Source organism: Neolamprologus multifasciatus, chromosome 12 (assembly GCF_963576455.1).
Source record: "Neolamprologus multifasciatus chromosome 12, fNeoMul1.2, whole genome shotgun sequence".
In the NCBI taxonomy this organism is placed as follows: domain Eukaryota; kingdom Metazoa; phylum Chordata; class Actinopteri; order Cichliformes; family Cichlidae; genus Neolamprologus; species Neolamprologus multifasciatus.
The window spans coordinates 35,479,719-35,486,912 of record NC_140450.1 but is presented as its reverse complement, the minus strand read 5'-3'; positions in this window follow the sequence as shown (position 1 = coordinate 35,486,912).

Sequence of the window (7,194 nt, the reverse complement as noted above, 5' to 3'; positions counted from 1 at the left end):
GTGTTTTGGACATGATTTTGGAGTCCACCTTCGCAGTAGCGATTGACAGCAAAATAAAGCTACCGGAAATGTACAACCCTACATCCGGTCTTATAACAGGAAGTTAGCATTTTCTTGTGCACAGGGTCTATTATTGCATTCACACGATTTTCAAAAAAAACACTGACCTTTGGGTCGAGGTCACTGCAATTACAAGCTGCCTGAGATTTTGAGTAGATGCACCTGTGGTATCCATTTGAAGCTACGCTGCCTCGTTCTCGATTAGTGATGCGCGAATCATGAACGAATCGTTCAATACTCGAGAATCACTTTACTGACTCATGAATCATGATTCACAAGCCCAACTGACTCACTGACTCATCCCTGTTGCTGTTAGCAGCAATGTATCTAGCTTATAATTAAAATTGTGGAGAAAAACACAACATCCTGTATCTTAACAAAAAAAATTCTGCTCTGGAAGAAAAACCCTGAGTAGAAGCTCACATCAAGAAAATAGCTCCTCGGTTCACAGTAGCATCGCTCTGCTAACATGCTAACAGCACATTTGAGCTACTCACCCCCTCCCTCCTGGCTCACAGCTTCTTCTTCTTCTTGGTTAGCAACCAATATTAAGGCGCATTACCGCCCCCTGGCTCACAGCTCAGTGGACATTTAGATGAGAAAATATATATTTGACACATTTAAGGAAAATACTAATAAAATAAAAATAAACAAAATATATATTTATTAAGCAATTTTGATAGGAAATTGCTTAATTTAAGAAATGTTTTTACTCTTTTTTTGCTCTATAAAATAGTTGTTTTCTTTTAGAATTATTCATCTTAGCAGTGGAATTTACATGAAAAGAGAAACAAATTAAGTTTGAGTGAAAATGTAAACTTTTTGCACTCTCTGGTCGACTGACTCAGTGAATCAAATGACTCAAAAAACCAGATTCACTTTGGTGAGTGACTCATTAAAACTCAATTCAGTAAAAAGAATCAAATTTACCATCACTATTCTCGATTCATTGCCTTTATTGTAGATGTCAACAAAGCCCTCCCGCTGATCTGGTGGGGTGACGACAACATCCCATCACAACATGTTTATTGATTTCACAATGCATCTCAAACACAAATGTTACATTAACAGATAATCACGATTTCTTTGTTTTTACAATATTTTTAGTGCAGTTAAAGTTCAAAGTAAAAAATATACCACATTTGTTAAAGTAAAAAAAAAAAAGTCTGAATAATCCAAGGACGTTTGCTTCACCGGGGAAACTGCTGTAAAATCATCACGTTTCATTTCACAAAATGTTTTTAAGAACACATCAAAACATGTGTGACAAAATGTTAACAAAGGCTTTTCTTTTAACAAGTGAAAGTTGTTTCAAATGATCATCGGTGCTTTGTATCCACTCTGTGTGAAATATAACCAGAGGTGGCAAAAGTAGAGACATTCTTTATTTATGCTGAAGTGATTCAACTTTTTTACTCAAGTAAAATCAAAAAAGTGCTTTTAAATGTACTTAAAGTTAGAAAAAAAAGGACAGTTTACCAGCTATTTCTGTGAAAACTGAACCTTGTAATAATGATTGTAATACATGGGATTACAAACCTCTTTTGTCGTTTCCTCCTCACAGTGAGTACAGGTGGGGGTTGTAGTGGCTCAGGGTGGGAAATTACCACAATAATTTCTATTGTCAGCTTCTGTAGATTTTCTGTGGTCACTCACTTTGCTCAGCTGACCTGTGCTGGTGCTGTTCTGACTTTAACTGGTCTCAGTTTTTACTGAGTTTTTGTGGATTTACACAACTGCATTTGTGTGTTGTGTTCTTGGGCAAGACACTTCACCTACCACCTGCTGGTGATGGCCAGAGGGGCCGATGGCGCGATATGGCAGCCTCGCTTCTGTCAGTCTGCCCCAGGGCAGCTGTGGCTACAACTGTAGCTGCCTCCACCAGTGTGTGGATGAATAGTGGAATTGTAAAGCGCTTTGAGGGTCTTGAAAAGCGCTAAATCCAATCCATTATTATTATTATTATTATCTAAAATTCCCCCAGAAGTCAGTGTGCCATATGATTGCATTAGCAATAAATTTAATAACGCTCTATATGAACAGTTACACACTATATAGAACCACTTTATAGATTATATTTGTTCGCAGATGTTGGCAGCTGTCAGCGAATAGTTATCAGCTATTTGGAAACAAAAAAGACTTTTTATCCATAACAGCAAATGAACTGAACAACAGAAAATACAAATGCTGTTTATGGTCTCCTCACAACAATGATACGAGAAATAAACTGGGCCAATATGTTTGTTAATACAGAGACACACATGTTAATGTGATCTCTGGTCTCCCAGTGTCCAGCATTCAGAGGCTGCCTGAGGACTCGTGTGAGAGAAGATCTGCTCACACAGACATGTAGAGCCCAGTACTGTCAATAAGGCCTCTGCAATGTTCTGAAGAGTTAAACTTGTCAGGTAGTGACGTCCAGCAGGTGAACATGCAGCTCCATGAACACACAGCTGTGGATTCCAGCTGCGTCTGTAGTTCTGCAAACTTTGACCCCACAGAGTCGAGCTTTTCAGTTCAATCAGCTGCATTTCGATGTCCTCTGTGTCCAACCAGTTAATGCGAGACAAATCCAGCTGCTCATTAAAGCTTTCTGGTTTGATCAGAAAGAAAACATTGGTCCAAACACCTGAAAGTCCCGTAAACACTTTGTGAATTCTGTCCTGAGTCTACGGATGTATCCGTGTGTTTCCGCGGTGCTGATGCTGCGCTGAGCGAACAGCTGCTGAAGTTTTTGAAGTGTCTGAATGTGGAAATTTCAACATCGCTAGAAAAAACTGTCAGCTAGCATCGTCCCTCTCACTGGTAGGCTAAGTTATTTTTAGCCAATTACAAGTTGAATCTGGTAGTTGGGTTGTTAGCTAACATACCGTCTATAAGAAGCGGCACAACTAATGTGTCTATGTGAGCTGATTTGCGATGTGCACCGCTGGCCATTTATTTTTTAAAGCACCTTCTCAGATTAATTCACTGCATGTCGTAGGGCTGGACTGGGACAGAACATGGGCCCAGGCATTTTGACTAGAGACCGACCCCCCAGGTATTAAAGCCATAAAGCCTTTGAATGAAAACAAACGCTGTGGTGACAGTGATGTACAGTCTTGTTGGTATATGTATGATTTCTATACATTTTACATCAGATAAAAACTTTGGTTGTAAGATTCAGATAATTATTTATTAAAAGTGAGACATTTCAAATGAGAATAAGAAAGAAAAGTATTTCTTTGTGCCCCCCTCTCCCTGTTAATGCCCTACCTGGCCCCCTGGCAACACTTTGCTAGATCCGCCCCTGCACAGTTACCAGCTGTCAGCTACTTAGAAAAGGATCCTGGTGTTATTTGTCTCTCAGAAACAGTTCATAACTTCAACTCATCCATGTCACCTAAAAGGTAAACCTGTTTCTCCATCAGCTGTTCAGCTCTGATGATTCAGTAAGGACATCTCCTGGTTTCATCTTCATGTTTCCCTCTCACCTCATATCCAAACCATCATGACCAGCAGCTTTACAGCTGTGGCTCCAGCAAACATCAGCTGATACTAGAAAGTAATATTAAATAAATTCTAACAACAGCTGATCAAGCTTAAACGTGCTGCTGATGTTTAGCGCGACATCGGCTGGTTTCCTGTTTCTGGCGCAAAGTGATAAACAAACAAGAGAGCCGATCAGCTGATCATTGATCAGTTTTCATGATTGAAGTAGAAACAGGAGAGAATGAGAGAAGAAGAAACAGCTGTGCAGCAAAGACACAGAATAAATCAGCTTTGTGTCTTTTTCATTGTAGCTGAAGTCCGGGACAAACTGTTCCTTTTCAGCTCAACACGAAACGAGTAATATTTTCTCTGAATACGAGATGATTCCATTTTTACGGGACGGTTGGAAACTCTACTGACTAACCTTATGAATAAAATAAAGTTCACTATCAGTAACATCATAGCACCCACCCAGCTGTATAGAAACTCCGTCATGCTAGCTAGTACGCAGTACGAGTTATTGTAACTGATGGTAAAAAGTCAGCACAACGAAAATAAACTCCACCTAAACTTGGTTTATATCTGACCAGATAGACTGCAGGTCATAACTTCTTACCTGAAGTTCAGTTCACCGCCTCGGGTCTCTCCTCCTCCTGCCTCCCCTTTCTCTCATCCACCCGCTGGCCTCTGTGGAAGCTCCGCCACAGCCACCACCAAACAACTGACTTACTTTTACATATCGGCCAGCATCCACCACCTTTCATTGTTTATACTGTTACAAAAAAAATAAAAATAAAAATCATCGGCCCATCCAACTATGGTCGTGCATCACGCATGCCCAGGGTTGATCTAACTCTGACCATGAACACAGATTTACTGTAAAGTCACCACAGTGCAGTGAGCTAAAATGGTTATGCTGCACTAAACTGTTGTGTATCTTAATGACAACTTTGAATAACACAAACCTTTTATATTTTTTCACAATATGAAAAAAACGAACTATTAAAAAAACACAACTTTCCATCACACACAGACACAATATCTGATTAAAAATGAACAGATTACATGCAAGCTTTAAATTTCCAGTTTATCACATGTCACTGAGCAGCCTTTACCTTTAAATGTAACCTTTAACCTCTCTGCTTCCTCTCCTTTCCTGCCTTTTCTTACATTTTTCTCCATGTCTGAGTGAAATACAGCAGCTGAACCTTTACGTCTCTTTTTATGTGATCAGGATGTATTTTTATGAATCGTTGTTCCCTTCATTTAGGTTCACATCGGTTTGACGTCTCTCTGATCACACTTCAGTTCAGTTCAGTTCATTTTTATTTCAAACATTTCAAACATGAGCCTTCACAATCATTACAAAATATCATTCCATTATTTGTTTGAAAAGGAGCAGGCAGAAGTATTTACTTATTTGTCCCCACCCCCTCAAGTTTTACCTCTCATTCATTTAATTTTTTTTTAGTCTTAAATTAAACAAACAACATATGAAACAAAAGTAAAGCAAAACAAAGCAAAACATACATAAATCAAAAACAAGAAATTAGCAAGCCCCACCACAGTATAGTTTCTTTCATATGAAAAATACAGAAGGTGTATATTTGCAGATACACAAGTTATGGAAAAACAAAAAACCCAAAAAAAGAACCACAACACCATTACCAGCAACATCACCGTCCTGGGTTAACCCCATTTTCTTCATTCTTATACGTATTTAAAATTAGGTTTTTATTTTTTACTTTAAACTGTTTTATGTTTTTACTGTCTTTTATTTCTTCTGTTAGTTTGTTCCATAATTTAACTCCTGCAATTGAGATAGACATCGTTCTTAAAGTTGTTCTAGCACTTTGTATTTTTAAATTCCATTTCCCTCTTAAGTTATACCCACCTTCTCCTTCTATGAACAATTTACAGATTTCTTTTGGAAGCAATTTATTTCTTACTTTATACATTATTTGCACTGTTTTAAGCTTCACTTGCAGACTGAAGTTCAGTCAAACCGTGTGTGTGCGCGCCAGAGCGCCACCATGTGGTAAACCATGGTAAAAATGTGTATTTGCATGTCTAATGTAATATCTGTATCTCTCGCTCTAATGCTTTTTTTTTTTGCATTTATAGTTGAAGCAGTTATACACCGTTTTGTGCAAATACCTACACATAGCTTTGTAACTGTATTTGTATTGTTTATGGTTTTTTAAAAATACTGTGCATGTAAGTGATGACCGTTTTCCAAAAATATGCTTTTGATGGCCTTGTTACATGTAACTGTTTACATTTTTAATTTTTTGTAATAGAACTTTTAAAACAACTAAAAGAAAGTCATTCAGATCATAACAAGATGTACAGTAGTTCATAAAATGCTGTACAACATTGAGACTGCAGTTCTGAACAGCTCTGGCAGCCTGTCCGGAGTTTACCCACCTCTCCCCCAGTGACGGCAGGAACTGGATGGATAAAATTTATGAAGAGAAGTGTTCTTAGTGGTTCACTGGCTCTATCAATGTTGTTTTAGTACAGAAAATATAAGCCACAAATTAGTTAATGAGACAAAGGAGAGGAGGAAAGGTGAGTATGTGTGTCAGAAAGAGGAGGATGGAAAGCCATCAGCCACTAGGTGGTGCTGTGGTGTAAGACTTGAGCATCTCCAGCCACACTCAGTGTGTGTGTCTGTTTCTGTGTATGTGTGTCTGTGCCCAGGAGAAGCTGTCAAAACATCCATCCCAGTTTTCCCTGCCTGTCTCTGCTGATGAGAGAGCAGACAGGTTTCCTGGTCTCGTTTCACCCGCAGTCACCTGCAGCCGGCCTCTGCAGAGACGACTGAGGAGGAGGCAATTACAGGAGCAAGCAACGGAAAACAGATGTGCAATTATGAGAACAGAGGTTTGCACTTAGCCTGCTCATTGCCCCAGCGTCATCGCTGCAATTCACAATGCAATCTGTGGCAGCCAGATCCACAAACAGCTAATTAAGTCCTCATCATACCTAGAGAGCTACAAGCACTGATCATCACAAACACAACTCAGAGTCAAATCTGCTGTTCGTCACGGCGTGCTCAAGCAAAATAAGCATCACCTTTCATTACCCTGATAAATTCTGAGGCCTGGAAACGGAAATAAAATATGCTTTCAGCAAACTCCCGAGGTAGTAATGGGTCAGTCAGCTGCTGTGAATTCAATCAAGCACTCACAGTTTATATATATATATATGTGTGTGTGTGTGTGTGTGTTACTTACACATTTCCTTATATTTGAAAAGCATTTCTGATGTGTGATGATTCTGATTTGTGGATGTCACACTTGTCTGATGTGCATCTGAGGCTGGCACCAGGAAGTAGGATTTTGGGTTTACTTCAGGTTTTCCCCGGAGTTTCAGGTGGTTCGTATCCTACCTGGATACATCACAGTGGTATTAACCTACTCTGGAGTAAGTCATATTTATAGTGTAACACAATGCAAACTCCAGCACAGGTCAGGCATCGCTGGTTGCTGAAAGTCACAAGTTGAAGTGTGTCTGTCCGTCTGCTGTAATAAAGCATGAGAGTATTATGCACTACATCACAAGTGCATTTAGTCTTTGAGCACTCAGCACCCAAAACACTTTTCATTACTTTATTGAGTTGAGCACAGCTGTTTTGACATTTTCATATCCATGTGGCAA